General features: G+C 33.0%; 2 pseudogenes; one reads left to right on the top strand and one right to left on the bottom strand.

Annotated features, from left to right (window-relative positions):
* Positions 1-284: 284 nt before the first annotated feature.
* LOC145035329 (uncharacterized) lies at positions 285-5026 on the top strand (annotated as a pseudogene).
* Positions 5027-9441: 4415 nt separating this feature from the next.
* LOC145033511 (tetrahydroberberine oxidase pseudogene) lies at positions 9442-11395 on the bottom strand (annotated as a pseudogene).
* Between the last annotated feature and the right edge of the window lie 5885 nt (positions 11396-17280).

Genomic DNA, 17280 nt, shown 5'->3' with positions numbered 1-17280 from the left:
CAACCAATTGGTTTTCGATCGAGGGTAAATCAGTAATATTCCAACTTTTTTTTTTGTTTTTGTATTTTTTTTTTTTTTTTTTTTTTTTTTTTTTGTGAAGAGCTTGCATCTCTTCGTTCATTCCTTTTACCCAATTAGGGTCTAATGATGCCTTAAAAATAGGCTCGATGCTTAATACTTCAAGGGAAATCCGATCGAAATAGAACTGCTCTAGCTATACATTCAACAAATGATGATGTTTTAAAACCCATCTCGAACCATTCAATTGTTTCTTCAAAAACATCATGAAAAAAAACACGATACTGGATCTCTACATCCCCCATAGTTGTAACATCAAGTTGCCGAAGTTTGAGTTCACCCTTTTAAAGATCGTCTCTGATGACCGGAGCGAGACCATTACTTATCTAATACAAACTTTATCATTAGATGGACTATACCCTTAATGGACTCACTCTAAACTACCTCGCCTCCCGGTACTAGATGGTGAACTCGTCTAGGTTAACCCTAACTTATCCCACGAACTGCTTTAGTCACCGGGATGTGTGCGACACGAGTCATGGTGCAACCGTTCGAGATCTAAACCTTAAATACCTAAAAGGCTTGTTAGTTCCATACTAACAAGAATAGTTCCATACTAACATGAACAAGTTTACTTGAGTTAAAACTACATTCCAAAATTAGTGTACCGCTACAATTTAACACCACAAATGCTACCAGAGCGAGCTAGCTGGTAGAGAACAACGCGAGCTAGCTGGTAGAGAACAACCCTCTGGCAACGATGGAAGTCCTGATTAAAATGATGAACTCGCCAGTAATTTTAGAGAACTTTATGGTTCTGGTGTGAATATTGACATGAGTCTGAATTCTATGGAGTTGACAAACCGGTCGACCAACATTGTTGAATAACCGAATGAGTTTTTCCATAGGCACATAACATATTGTATATCGTCATGTGAGAATATTAAGGAAAATTACTTGTAGAACTGGTTGGTGCAACTCCTATGTAATATGCTAAATTTCAAACCAAAATCGTTATTTTAAAATAAAGATAGTAATGCAACTCTCATTCTCAAAAGAGTAATAACAATAATTTGTTTTAAGTTTGACAAATCATAATCCAACCAGAGTAAAAATGGGATAGTGAAATCAAATAAACGAAAGTCTCTAAAACATGGACATGGATGTGATGCAATTAGACTGTGTCCTTCCCTTTGCTGCCGGAACAACCCGAAACATTTAGACTTAAGCAAGTAAACATAAAGCTTAGTGAATTCCCTAAAATACCACATACTCGGTGTGAATGCTATGGTCCATCCATAGCCTTACACTCACTTTCGTTGCTACAATCCCTGTGACATCTACTATTTCTCAGAACCAAAAAGCTTTTCTTTAGATTTTAAAATCTTAATATCATTGTTCTTGGAAAAACCAGTACAATAAATCATTTTGCGAAAACTATTTCATTTTATTAAAATATCTTTGATTAAAGATGTTGTTTCAAAATACAAAAACTAAGAGGATAATACATAATATTGTTACAATGTAAAGACCTAATGGTCCTGAAAACTATTGCTGGTTGTCTCTCAATCACTCGACATCCTAATCAAGTTCTAGCATCTTTAACCATGTTACTTGTGATACATATAATTTGAGTGAGTCAGGTTGGGAAACATGGTGAAACACATAGGATTTTCAATCCCACAATATTATTATCATAATAATTTATAATTATCAAACCTACAAAACCAACTATTACCGAACAATATAAATATATCCCTTCACTTAGATATCTATAGAACCTTACACCTATACATACCCATCCCAATCGATTCTCATAAATCCTAGTCCATGATTATCCTGAAGAATCAACTCACCCGATGAACTTTTAGAATAATGGTTTGACTACATAACTAGGGGCTTCATTGGATGATTTAAGTCATAAAGGCAATTTAAGCCATCAAAGTATTGGATGAATATGGTATCCCATTTCATCTACGTCTGTAGGTTTTGAGCCCACACTAACTACGTAATTCATAAGACCATCTAAAATGATCAAGTTTAGTCATATTACTATGGGAGATGAACATACATACTGTTACAATTTACTGATATGGATCCACCATTTTTGGTCATCCAAAGGAATACTTTATTGTACTCCGGTATATAATCCGTACATCGACACCTGGTAGTGTCATAGAGTAGAGTTATATTCTTCGTTCCTATCACACATACCCTTAATACGATGTTATCCAATATCCAAAGTTAATCGAACTAAGCATCCCCTAAGTCCTAGTGTATAACTAGACTAGATTACAAAGCCTGTAGTCAATACAATATCTTGCCTGTGTAATATTTTTACAATACAAGGTGTAACTGATAACTCCTTTGATTTAAATTGAACTAAGCATCCTTTATAAGTCTTATTTCGTTACTAGGTAAGACTATAATACTTATAATCAATTTCCAAAACATTTTCCTACTTATACTATACTATCACAATACAATATGTGATTATTCTTTTATCCAACTTAACTGGATCTAAATATTCTTTATATATCTTAGTTTTAAACTTAGACCAGATTACAATCCTTGAAATCAACTTTTAATACTAACTTTGTTTAGACAACACTATCGTAAGTTAGTGTATATTTTTAAAGCATAATATCAAGTATTTTAATATACAATAATCTTTTAAGTAATAATATTTATTTTTAAATTTTCATACAATAATATCATATAAACATTTAATACATAAGTAACCATATTTGGTTCACACAATATATGTTGTCAAATATACATTTAACAAATATCCAAATAATAAGCAATTAATTCATAAATAATCTTTCAACATATAATTAATACTTTAAATAAATACTTTGTATTAAAATCATGTTCTTGAAACTAGCTATGCACTTACCTTATGTAGGTGGAAGACTCGTAGGAAGGTCCGCTCTTTGATTGACACTTTAGATTTCCCTTTAAAATGATCTAAACACGAATATTATTAAGTCTTAGTATTCATTCGTATTTATAAAGTTTAGTCTTTATAATGTTTTTCTCAGGCTTATCAATAACCCCAAAAGAAATACCGAATTATAGATGATAAGAACCAACAAGGTAAGATCGTATCGAAGTTAGGATCTGTTTGGCATATAAATATATACTGTTTGAAAAAATCTACTTTAAACACCTCACAGTTATGGCTTAGACATCATATACGTAGATCTATCGGTATAACGACTGGTATTACTAATAAATCTAATTTATAAGTTCATAATAACGACTATGAACATAAATATAAGTTGTACTTAAAGCATAGTAAGTGTAACTTAACTTACCGAGTTTTCTAATAGAAGGTTAGAAAGTTCACGGGCAGAATTCCGACTCTGAAAACTTCTTTTCGTCAGCTCTCTTCGATTCTCTAACGACTCAGAGCTTCGCTGACATACTCTAAAAACTAAGAAGAATCGGACAAGAAAGAAAGAAGAATTATAAAGAAAGTTTAGAGGAATTGAGCAAGGAAATATGTAGAATTCGTCCTTTATTTATAAGGGTCTGATCATGGGGTAGGCCTTAAGTTTCATTCGTATAATCCCTAAAACGTCTAGGATGAATTTGTGGGTGTTACAGTCCTCCTACAGTCTTTCTTGTTATGCCCCCGTAGTCTTTTATGTAAATGCTATGGTCCCCCATAGTCTTTTATATAAGTGCTATGGTCCCCAATAGTCTTCCATATATGTGCTATTATCCATATAGTCTTTCATATAAGTGTCATGGTCCTTCTATAGTCTTTTGTATAAGTGTTATGGTCCCCTATAGTCTTTCATACAAGAAGTTCACAAAACAATCTATCATACACTGAAACCTAGTGTCCTACATACTATAGTGAGAAGACTCACTTGAATAACAAATTCGAAATACTAACACTCACGTACTCAAACAGATCAACAACATGAACCACCTAATTTACAAATAAGTATCAAACCTCAACTCTTAGCATAATTCCATAAAGTATGACCAAAAGTCATTTTGGACAAAAGTCAACGGTCAACATGCGACAACTAGCTCTTGGCTGCACCGTATCCACTAGGAGACAAGACTATCGCGATTGGGTATTGTGAATCGTGTTGCAGTTTCCTATTTTTTGCGTGAAGCTTCTTGGCTAGTCAACCACCTTCTCATTAAGCTCTTAAAAACTCAAGTCAGGGGTTCAAATTTTAATATCTGAAACGTATAATGGTCTTAATGGATAAAGTTTCCAACTTTATCCTTAAACAATGCTTAATCACTCACAAAAGTAAACCCTAAGTCGAACAATCCATTTAAAATGCCAAAACCAAGTGCATGGTTCACGGAAAGCACATGCATGACCTTTTTCTCCAACACGAAAAGTTTAAAAGCATAAAAATGTTCTTCCAAAGCTTTGGAGTTCCTCAAAATCTAAGAACAATAAGATTACGGGACTAAAATGACCACAAAATACCAATAATCTAGATCTAGCATGCAAAAGCCTTAAAGATTGGATCTTAGAGACTTACAGAGTTAGAAAAGGTCACATGAAGGTAGATTACTTTAGAAACTTGCTTCCTAGGACACCAAATAGCAATCTCCTTCTTCAAAAATCACACAAAGAGAAAACATGAACTCAAAATCACCAAAAGAGGCTTTGAGTTTGGATAGGAGAATGTTCTCTAGAGGCTGACAAATAATGAAACCCTAGGGATTTATGCCCTTAAATAGGCCGAAAAACCGAGGCTTTTAAGGTTTGGCGTATCAGGCCACCACGTTGCGGTCTTCATTAAGGGTCACTCTGCGACATAGTTCATGCCATTTTACTTGGTCCATTGTGCCGCCACCAAGGGAAAACACCAAAAACTTGATTAATCCAAATACATACTAGGAAATGAAAATGGGTGTCACATCATGTGTTTTTTTTTTACAGAGTTTGATCCGAAACAAGATTATTAATGTTCAATATTTGTTTATTGAGGTTATTGTGTTTTGTATCGAGTCTTCTAGGATCTGAAAAATTGCAGGTAGGGGTGAGTACGGTGTGGTTATTGGCCAAAACTGAACCGCAAATTGTAAATACGGTTATTTTAACCATAAAACCGAATGGTGTTGTTATTTTAGCGGTATGATTTTTCTCTTTTATTATGCGTTTCGGTTTCATGCGATTTCCATTTGACTTTTAACCACGTAGATTTGGTGCAATTTTTTATGCGGTTTTGTGCGGTTTTAATTCACTATTAATCATTTCAGATTTCACATAACTTGTTTGGGCATTTGCGTCTTATTTGCGGTTTTAAGAGTTCAAAGACTATTGTTTGTTACTTGTACTAAAAAAACAGTAAGACAATAACTTAAAACACTACCAAATGATTTAATATTAGTCGTTAGATCGGGAGAGATTGAGAGTTGGGATCGTTAGAGCGAGAAGTTGTGCTGAAGGCCAGGGCATTGCTAGGATCAACTGATTCAATATCCCACAAAATTTCGTTCTCAGATCCTCTTTTTAAGAAGTAATATATTAATAATTAAGTATTAATTAAATAAAAATTGTATAAAGTTATTTTCTTTTGACTTTTGTGTGATATTAATAATTTTAGTTATCGTCGTACAATGCGTGAGATGGAAATAGATAACGAACTGCACTGCTAAGCCTTTTTATATGGTAAAGTCAATTCTTTTGAGGACTACATTCATAGATAGAGGGGATATAATATTGTTATGCATGATCTATTGTACTCTATTAAGAATCTCCACTGCATCTAGCGCGAGAAAACCAAACGTATCAAATGCAAATGATATGAACACGTGTTGATTTTCCATGCACGATTTCTCATATTTGGTGACTTTGTCTATAATAATTTTAAAGTAGCCTGTCCTGTTGTGAAACCCTCATGCACGATTCCACACATACGTGTTTTCCTCAAACCCATCAAAAAATCAAAGCGTCAGCCGATCTAAGGGATGATCTTCATTCTATCGGGTCAGTCAAGAAATTCATAGGTGTCTTTTTCTTGGCGGAAACCCCAACACGCTTAAATATGTCAAATAAAACATCCTTAAATTAAGTTATTTAATTTAATGTATATATCGGTGTTGTTCGGTTTGGGTTTGGTTATTCTATGTAGTATGATTTAGTTTTTTATGATTTTTGAAAAACTAAAAACCACACTGCACTGAAAATTTGTGGTGTTTGCAAAATTAAAAACCTAAACCTAACAGATGGTTATCGGTTTTTTTTTTTTTTTTTTTTTTTTTTTTTTTTTTTTTTGCTGTTCGGTTTTTGCTCGGCCGTAGTTATAGCTTGGTTTGTTTCACCTTCTTACTACCTTATAATAGTTCATCTTTTTTTAGTACTTATCTAACGATTTATTATTATTATTTTTTAAAGTTTTGCATAAAGATGTGTATTTTGTTGTGGATCAGGTATAATGGATGTTTTGGGAATAGGATTTAGAATCTTCAACTTAGTTTTAATCTATGGAAGTGTAAAAGAATCAATCATACGAGAAAAATACTTGGATATCACTATCATTGATGATGAGGGTATTTACGTCTTTTAGACAACCGAGAGCAGATTTCTTTCCAACCTTTTTATCCTTTTTGGGTGGGAGAAAGAATTTCAATTTTTTTCAATTCAATCGATGCCAAATGAAAAGCAGCCTATTTTAGGTATTATGCTACTCATACACATACACAAGTTGAAATTTTTTCAAAGCGTATTTAAATACATAAAACCTAAAAAATGATTTATTTAAAAGTTAAATTGTCATTCTAATAATATCATTTAACATGTCAATCATGCTTAGTAGTCAAGGGAGGTGGCAATAGCCAAGGTAAAGTCTCCAACATAAATTACAAGAAATTGTGATCACTAATTAGTAATATGCATGCCAAAATAAACAGTTGGAAGTTATTGGGGTGGGGGTGCTTGGTGGGATGTCAAGTCCACCAAGCAAATTACATCATTTTTTTTTGCAAATAAAACGTAATATAATAGTAAAAAGGGGTATCGATCCTCAGGGAAATGATTATATTCAATCACCAATGCAATCTAAAAGAACTATTGTAAATAAAGTAACTAACTACAATTAAACTAAAGGGGGGTTAGGGGGGGGGGTGTTTGATTACTTGAAAACTAAAAGACTTGAATAACTAAAAGCTTGCAATTAAGCAAGATAGTGAGATGCTCAATTATTGGAAAGAGTTGGTTAACTAATTCAATTCAACACAATGAACATTTGTGTGTTTATCATTAGGATTCAACATGAAGCTTATCATTCATCCCAAATTGGTTATAGCAATCATGAAGCATGATATGCCAAGATTCCTCCTAGGTAGTATGGAGGTTGGGGAAGCCCACAACACACCTTCTTAATCAAGATCAAGGGTTTACTTGAAACAATTGAACCCAAGAAGTTAATTCGCCTTAAGAAAGAAGGAATCCCTAATTCCTAGAGGATGTCAATGCTTACACATCCATAAAAGAGCTATGATTCATAAACTAGAGTTGATTTTTACCATCATAAAACCCTTGTTCTAAGTTAATTCAATGATTCAATGCAAAACCAAAGAAATAAACTAACAATAGCTCATTCAAGTGCCAAGCTCATGATCAAAACATTAAACAAACATACGAAATATGATCTAGAACCATAAACATAAGATAATTGATAATCTAGCATGAATCCTTAAAAAACCCACAAACATTCAAAGGTTTTAACCAAAGTTAACAAATATAGAGAAATTAGCCACTCATGGCAACAAAATAACAATCTCAAAAGTCTAATTGCATAAAGAAACTATCAATGACTTGGAAAGATGAAAATAAATGGGTTTCAAGCTCCTAAATCGCCTTCTTCAGCTCTCCAATGGTGTAAAATCGAATTCATGGCTGCTAGATCTGATGCCCCAAGGTTATGGTGTGCCAAATGACCAAAATGCCAAAACTGGGAAGTTACGCGGGTACTCGCGCGACAGAAATTCCACCTGCGAAAGTGTTGATGTAATGCTATTGGCTCTTCATTCCTCGACTCCACCCTTCCACTACCAAAGATTCCTTTGGTCCCCTCTATATCCAGGTGATTTAAACCAACCAATCATCATTTTGCTTCAAATATGGATGCTCCAAGCCCAAATTAACAATCCATGATCCATCTTTACAAGCCCACTTCATTCAAGCCTTTAGCTTTTTAAGCCAAAATCTCATTTGGTGGATCTGCCAAGCCCAATAATGCATCGAAAAGCCCACTAAGCCCAACTCCAATCAAACCACAACCGTAATGAACACCGAAAACCTGCAAAATACTTTATGCAAAGTAAAAAGCACCCGGTACAATCCATAATAAAGAAAATAAAGAATATACAATGCATTAATAATAAAAAAATCTAAAAATTCTAAAATAAACTATAAAAAGAAGTAAATAAAATAAACGATCAGTGCTGGTGGTGGTGGGAAATGCCCACGATTTAGCAGTGTGAGAAGAACTTGGGGGAAAATTTCTCAAATTTTGTTGTATGAACCTACAAAAAAAATTGCTAAGTTAGAATTGTACAACAATTTCTTTATTCTTTTTCCTACTACAACATTGAACAGTGAAAATTTTACCAATTATAGTAATGTCATCCGGTTACAAAAGTGTAATTGGGAAGATTTTTAAAAGTACAATTCCTTGAAAAGAAAAAATTAGAAAGTGCAATGCTGTAATATAAAGAAATGGAAGTATGTTGTTGTAATGGGATAAAAATATCTTAAACCAATCATTTCATATGGTTCAGCAGCAAAAAGAAGATAATTGTATCTTTTGTAAAAAGATACGACTCTCTACCCATGAAGCATAAAGGAAAATCGATTCTTTAATAGGCTAAATGTAAAAAAAAGCAATGCACTTTCATTTCTTTCTATTACGACACTCTACTTCTATTTTTTTGATGGCATTGTTGTTTGAAAAATATAACAAATATATAATTGTAGCTTAAATGTTGCTTTCTTGTTATATCGGTAAAATTGCTTTGTGTTTAGATGGCGTTGCTATAAATATAGGTGGTAGATTTTCCTCATTAAGACATTGTACTTTCCGCTTAATCTAATCATCTCATATCTCTCAATGCCTTAAATCAAAGTGACATAAATATAAGTACTTTTTGGATCACCAGGTGCACAAGTCTTCCTTATCATGAAACATCAATAGCTAATAAGAGGTGAAACATTAATAGCTAATAAGAGGTAGCTAGCTACTGATGAGACTTGGGTGGGAGTCCGACATGATAGTGGTAGTGCCATTACACCTTTGCTTTGTGCAAAGGTTATGCTCCAGTAAATAAACTTTGTGAAAAAACTTTATCACCATAGAAGTTTGTTAAACTTTTTGGTTTTTGATGTGCCGTGACATCGAAATATCCATTTAAGTTTATAAAATATAAGATAAGAAATTATGATGACAATGGTTGAAGTGTTTTTTGTACTTTATATTAGACTAGGATAATATTATGAGTATATATCGTAGTCTAATACTTTAAGATTAGGTCCAACATTGGTGAATCTACTTATTGAAGATAAAAAAAAGAAAAAAAAAACTAAAATGTAAATCCAAACTTTGGATCATTTCAGTTCGAAGAGCTTGACATGTGGGATAGAGGTCTCTAGAAAACGGGGATACTTTGTGGGTGCCTTAAGAAATTCTTGGGATCAACTTTGGCCTTGATCCGAATCAACTTCCTGAAATTGCTTCTCTTCCAATACCTTTCTCCCCAAACACTCGCTTCTTCATAAGTAGCATTTCCAACACCCAAATCCAGATCGACATAGTTGGAATACGCCTCCCTCGGGTTCTTCGACACATAAGGAGTCAGTAACTTCTCCAAGCTTCGCAACCATGCAGTCCTCCTGAGCGATATAGGGGTCGTGTCTGAAGTTTGACCATTAAAATTGACATTCTTGAACATCTGGTACAACACCCCAGCTCTATGAGGATATGGAATTGCTGTCTCTGAGTACTCCGCCATTCTTCCACCAAAAGGATTGCTTCCCAAAAGCTCTGATCCATCGTTTTCCAAAATTTTTCTCCAAATCTTTCTGAGCCCACTTATAGGGATTGGTGTCCGAACATAGTCAACCTTACTTATGCTGTTAACCTTAGGAATAGCAGATCGGTTCGTGACAATCTCCACCGGGGTAGATCTTGGCACACCCCAAAACAAAATGGTCGATTGGAGCGTTGTCATCTCTTGACACATGTCTTGTGTAACACCTAGCTCTGGAAATTTTTGGTCCAGCAAGGCAACCAATGTGTCGCGTGTGCCCTGATAAACTCCTTGGAATGTAAGCACTACAGTTTTCTTAGTGGTGTTGCCGATATATCGGCCAAACATTAGAGTTCTTATGTGCAAATTTCTATCAATAGCTGGTGCAACATATTGATATTTATTGAAAATTTTGGTTGCCCCTTGTTCCAATGTTTTAGTCACTACAAAAACGGTAACTTTTTTTGGAACAGGAACCAACCTCAGTTTCCATGCAAGAACGATTCCGAAACTAGAAGCACCACCTCCTCGAATTGCCCAAAACAAATCTTTTCCCATGGACTTCTTGTTGAGAACATTTCCATTGACATCCATGAAGCGGACATTAAGAACATTATCAGCAGCAGTACCGTATTTCCTCATATGGTTTCCATAGCCACCACCGCCCATGTGTCCGCCAACACCCACCCCGGGGCAAAGACCTGCCGGAAAAAACAAGGTGTCGGACTTCTGAGTAATGGTGTAATAGAGTTCACCCAGCGTAGCACCTCCCTGGACCCATGCAGTCCTCTTTGCTACATCCACTTTTATAGACCTCATGTTGGTGAGATCAATCATAACAAATGGAACATCAGCAGTGTAGGAGAGGCCCTCGCCATCATGGCCCCCGCTCCTTATTCTGATCTCGTAGCCATGTTTCTTGGCGCAGTATAAAGTCGTATGGATCTGTGTTTCTTCCATAGGTGTCACGATGATTGAAGGTTTATGAGTAGACGGCTTAAGGAACCTAAGGTTTTGGACTGCGACTTGCCAGATGGGTAGGAAAGAAGCATTCATAGGGGTGAAAATGAGTTTAGATATGGAGGTTACATTGTTGGAGTTGGATTGTATGCAACGTATGAAATCTTCAGAACGTGGTGTTTCATCAAGAACATAGGATGAAGCTGCCCACGAATCAGAAAATGAAAGAATTAGAACCACAAAGATGAGAGAAGAGATTAGTAGAGAGATCTTCATGTCTTGGTGAGTTTGATGTATTACACTGTCGAATTTATATAGCCTATAGAGGGCATAGGGATGGAGTTAGAAAAAGGGTGGATGCATATGGTGTTGGCGTTGTACCTCATGTGCAAGGATCAAATTATTTCCCTGTTGGAAAACGCCTGGATTAAAGGAGGAACGATATATGGTGGTTAATATTTATATCTTCAACCTCTTAGTTTTCACCATTGACGAGCTACCTTTTAACGTGGCTAACAAGTTTATGTAACATTATATTATTTTTCTCGAGCTCCAATGCCGGATCAACAATTTAAGACACTTAAGCAAATTAAACATTAGGATTAGCTAGAGAGCTTTAAACAAGGCATATTGCAGATCAATTTAATATATATATATATATATATATATATATATATATATATATATATATATATATATATATATATATATATATATATATATATATATATATATATATATATATATATATAACATATTAGTCATATCTAGAATTTTAAGATGTACAAAATACAAAACCGTTTTGTACAAATAAATTATGCATAACAAAACCATTGATGCTTACCAAAATTTTGAAGACTTGAATTAACGAAGGTTAATAAAAAATTAATTTGAAGCAAAATAATAATTTTAAAATATTAAATTCATCAATATAATTTACAATTCTTAAATTAAACGAAGGTAATAATTAATTTATATGAAATGTATAAATATACAATATAGATATAAGTTCTAACATAAATATTTTAATTAAAAGTAGTAATTTTTCTTATTACATAATAACTAATAACAAAATCTAATAATTATTTTCTCATAAGAAAACTATTCGCCAAAAAACTATTTATCGCTGTTGCTTTGCGCGGACACACATCTAGTATATATATATATATATATATATATATATATATATATATATATATATATATATATATATATATATATATATATATATATATATATATATATGAGTAGGATCAAAAGAGAATACCTAAAAGGTTGAGAACGTGAGAACAGATCTGGACCATCTAAATATTCAGATCTGAGGCTATTATCAAACGGGTCATTTGTGTAAAATGTTGAAACAACTGGTATTAAAGTGTAAGTTGTAAAATGTCATAAGGCTATAATGGTAATTGCAACTTTAACTCGTTCCTATAATTTCTCAATCTCTGTCATAATGTCGTTCAAATTACTTTTCCCTCTCTGCCTCTCTCTCTCTCTCTCTCTCTCTCTCTCTTTCTTTCTATACCTAGGGTTCGATTAATAATCCGGCTCATCGTCTGCATTCCATAATTTATTCTTCTCACAGCCTCCCTCCATATCACCATCATGTGTCGCAACCCTAATCAGACCATCACAAGTCGCCAACTCAAGGGTTTATGGTTTAATTAGCTTTTCTTGTCGTGCATCGATTATGCTCTAGTCACTGATTACATACCGTGATCTCTTCCTCCCTTAACCATCGTTTGTTGCAGTCATATTCAGACCATCGCACCATCGTGGTGTGTGTATCACCCCAACCCATTTAATCGCAGTGATAGATTGTTCCTTTCTCCCTAACGATAATATGAAAAAAATTGAGGAACTAGGGTTTTTTGTGACTCTCCATTCGTCAAAATCTTCCCACACTCAAGGTTTGCCGACTATCAGACCTATTCTTCCGTCCTTCCCGTCGTCGGTATACACACATCCTATTTTCTTCATTTTTAATTCTATAATTTTGGAAGGCCCATCTGAATTTGCATCATTGATTTTAGTTAGCATATGTTTTTAAAATATCGTAGGATTGATTACTAAGCTAATAGACTGTGTATTTTGAATTGATGCATTTTGTTTGGGGTGTTGTGAATTAAAAAAAGAGGAATCAACATGTTTGCCTTTTGGTGCTTCTACTGGTTCTCAGTTTATAACAATAAGTAGATGTCCATAAAAAACCAAACATCTCTTCTCTTGTATTAACTTTATTTTGATGCATTTTATTCATTTTTTTTCTTTTATCTACAATTGATCTCTTTTTTTTGAAGTATCATTATTAATATTTGGTTTTTGAATTACTGTTGGTGTTTGTTTCTCTTTTACTAATCATAGATTTAGTTCTATGATAGGGAATAGGGTTATATAATTATAGATGATTAAAACATGAATTAGAATTTGGAATAATGTATGGAAAGTGATTTCTTTATAATCTTATTCGCTACCATTAGGTTTGTGATTTTGCATTTGTATTTGATTATAATCATTTTCATCTGAGTATTAATTTGTTGTTTTTTTGGCTTATTCACTATGTAACAGTAAGAACGAAGTGCAAATGAACGTGATGAATTTTCATGTGTTAGATGGGAACTTGGGATCTCTATTTTTATATTTCTTGTTGCGATTTTTTTTTTTTTCTGGAGTGTGTTTATCATTTGTGAAGATAACTGTTTTAATATATATATATATATATATATATATATATATATATATATATATATATATATATAATCATTTATTAAGTGTTTCATCATTTATGAATATAGCATTAGTACTTTATTCACCACATTGTTTGTTGTTTTCCGAATATAATTGAAGTGTTTTAATCTTTTATAGTTACAATTGTATTTGATTTTTGATTTTCATATTTTGTTTTATTAATTTATGATTATAATTGTATTCATAAACAGCAATATATATATTTATTCATGCTTAAATATAACTTTAAAAAATATGATTAAAGAAAACTAATTCAATAAAATGGTAAATTTATATTGTTTACTGTTCACTTCTAAATGAGATTTTGTATAAATCAAATGAAAAAAATATTGTTTTTTTTAAATAGTTAGTTAAAAAAAGAATGAATATTCAAATGTCTCATTTTAAAAAAAGAAATATGATAAAAAATATTTTTATTAACTAAAAAAGAAAAAAAATGATTAATTCACTTTTTAGGTAGTTACTTTAATTATCGCTAGATTTAAGGAAATCATAATTTAATATTAATATGTTAAAATTTAATTTAAAAAAAAATCTAATTTACCCTTATAAAATGATTGATACACAAATGTTTTCACATTCTCAATTTTTTAAGTGTTCTTATTTGATCATATATATATATATATATATATATATATATATATATATATATATATATATATATATATATATATATATATATATATTGTGATTTCATTAAAACATGTGATAATTATTGAATATTTGTTTTTTTAGTGGAAAAACCATCACCGGGCTAGTGGCCATTAGTATAGCGTTAAGAGTAAAACAGTACCACACGTCCACACCTAATTTTACGTAATGCCATCGAATCGAAGCATGTGAACAAGTTATAGCTAGTGCCTAGTGAATACATCCTTTTAGTAAACGGGGAACTTTCGGTTTAGTTTATACTCCACCATATAGAATTCTTAATTATTCAAATGACATACATACAATATATTAAGGAAAATGTAGAAAAATAAAGAAGAAAAAATATTTACATGGTTCACAGACTTGGTATCATATATTGTGCTACTTCGAGCGAACTAAAAAAATTTATTATTGATATTAGGCTGGAGTTTACAATTACATTGAGACTCTATACAAGGACGGATGTATCTGGAGTTTGGTGGGGCCTGGGCCACCAATCCGATTTGGTTCATAAGTGTAAATTTTTTTATCCTAGTGCAACCCCTTTTAATACTAGTGCCACTACTATTTTACATTTATTCGAATTCTTTTAGGTGCCACCACTATCGAATCGGTATGTGTCTGTCATTGACTCTATATATAGAGCACATAAATCAGTAGGATGTTGTGTTTAGTCATCTGGATTGCATTTTAATTGTTACAACAAAATATAAAATCTTCATGTTTCAATTTCACCTATGATAACCTACTTCTCAAATTTTGCAATGGCTATGTATGCTTATTTCTTGGTTACAGGAGCAAACATTCTTGTGAAGTGTGGGCATCCAACTAGTTATATAACCTAATAGTGAACACATAACCTGTAGCGCCACTAAAATAAAATTTATGGATAGCTACATAAAGTTTCTACAAAAACAAAATCTATAGCTATTTTGCTATAGGTACCGGTAGGGATGTGCTTCGGGTTGGAACCGACCCGAACCCGAACAACTCGAAACCCGAATTGGATGAAAAATGGGAACAAAAACCGGGACCGATTATACTAATACGGGACCGGTCTCGATCGGGTAATACGGGTTTCAGTTCGGTTATTAACCCCAAAGGACCGAAATAACCCAAATAAATATGTACACTATATTTTTGACCCGAATAACTCAAATTAACCGGAATAAACCAAATAACCCGAATAACCCAAATAAAAAAAAATCTATTTCTAGTTCAAGAAAATAAATATTAAACATTGATAATCATATTCCAAAAATTCATGATTTATAGTCCAAAAATCCATAATTCATAGTCCAAAAATCCATAATTCATGATTAAACATTAAACACCCAAATTAAAATATGAATATTAAGTTTTTCTCAAAATAACAATAACCAAATACAAATTAATTATTCAGGAATATTGATTGGTTGTTTTCCCTTTCCACCTCCATTGTTTATCGCGTTTTCCAACTCTTTCGTGATGTCATCATCTTTCAAAACTTCATCAATGTTGTCCACAATTGGCTTCCCTGATTTCCTTACCCAATCTTGGGTGCAAACCAAGGCCTCTAATATATTAGCGGGCATATTTGTTCGATATGGATCTAATATCCGCCCACTTTTACTAAAAGCCGTCTCGAACGCCATAGTAGAAATTTGTAGTCCCAAAATATCTATCAACATAAACAAAGAAAGTGTTAAAATATAATTATAAAAAAAGTATACAAATACATAAAGCTATACCTTTCGCCATACGAGCTAGAATAGGGTAAAGAGATGCATTTTGTTTCTACCAAAGTAGAATGTCAAAATCTTTATTGTATTTAAGTGACCGCTCGTTTAGGTATCGTGTCAGCTCTGTTTCTATAGATGCCGATGGGTAATCCGCTTGTACTATTAAATCACCCATGAAGTCATTCTCGTCATCAAGCATAACTACATCTTCATGAGCACGTGTTTGACTTTGAGAAGACTCGGTATTGTCGAACTTTGCTTTGTAGAAATTAAAAAATTTCTCAAATTTTTGTTTTCAATTTCCCGTATTAAGGCCTTAGCCTTCAAAGTGACTCCCGCGTTGAATATGGGAGGTTCTTCGGTATTCTTCAACTTAATCAACTTCTCAAAGGCTTGTTGAAGAAACTCAAACTTCAACCGTGGATCTAATACGATCGCAAAGTACAAAAAGTTATTTAATTTTTCAAGGTCGCCCCAATACTTTTCATATTTCTCAATCATATCCTTCCTGTTCAAGCAAAATTGGGGAGTTGACACCCAATCTCTCATGTGCTTGTACACAACACATATTTCTGCAAAAAAAAAAAAAGATGTGTCATAGGTTTTGCTGACGTCGATATTATGTCGGTTTTTACCTTGAGTTTCTCGAGAAATCCAACCATAGCTCTACAAATTTTGAAATCTTCTTCTACGGGGGACACAACATCTCAAACATATGTAGGATCTATTAAAATAAAATAAGTGTTAGTTAAAAAAACATAGCTTCAATACCCCAAGTTTAAGGGCCTATATCTCATTGAATATACAACCAAAAATAGCATAAAAATAGTGTAAACTCAATGTTAAATAGTGATCTACATGCTGAAAAAAATCAAGCAAATTGGACAGATAATGAAGAAGATATAGCAGTTCAAAGTGGACATAAAAATCTGCGAACATGCTGAATCACAAAAAACAGCTTCGATACACCATGTTTAAGAGCCTATATCTCATTGAATATACAACCAAAAGTAGCATAAAAATAGTGTATACTCAATGTTAAATTGTGATCTACAGGCTGGAAAAAAAATCAAGCAAATTAGACAGATAATGAAGAAGATATGGCAGTTCAAAGTGGACATCAAAATCTGCATACATGCTGAATCACAAAAAACAGCTTCGATAC

Source organism: Lactuca saligna, chromosome 3 (assembly GCF_052625555.1).
Source record: "Lactuca saligna cultivar CGN05327 chromosome 3, ASM5262555v1, whole genome shotgun sequence".
NCBI classification, from domain to species: domain Eukaryota; kingdom Viridiplantae; phylum Streptophyta; class Magnoliopsida; order Asterales; family Asteraceae; genus Lactuca; species Lactuca saligna.
Note: the sequence above shows the minus strand (reverse complement) of the source record. Positions and strands in the feature narration are given on the sequence as shown.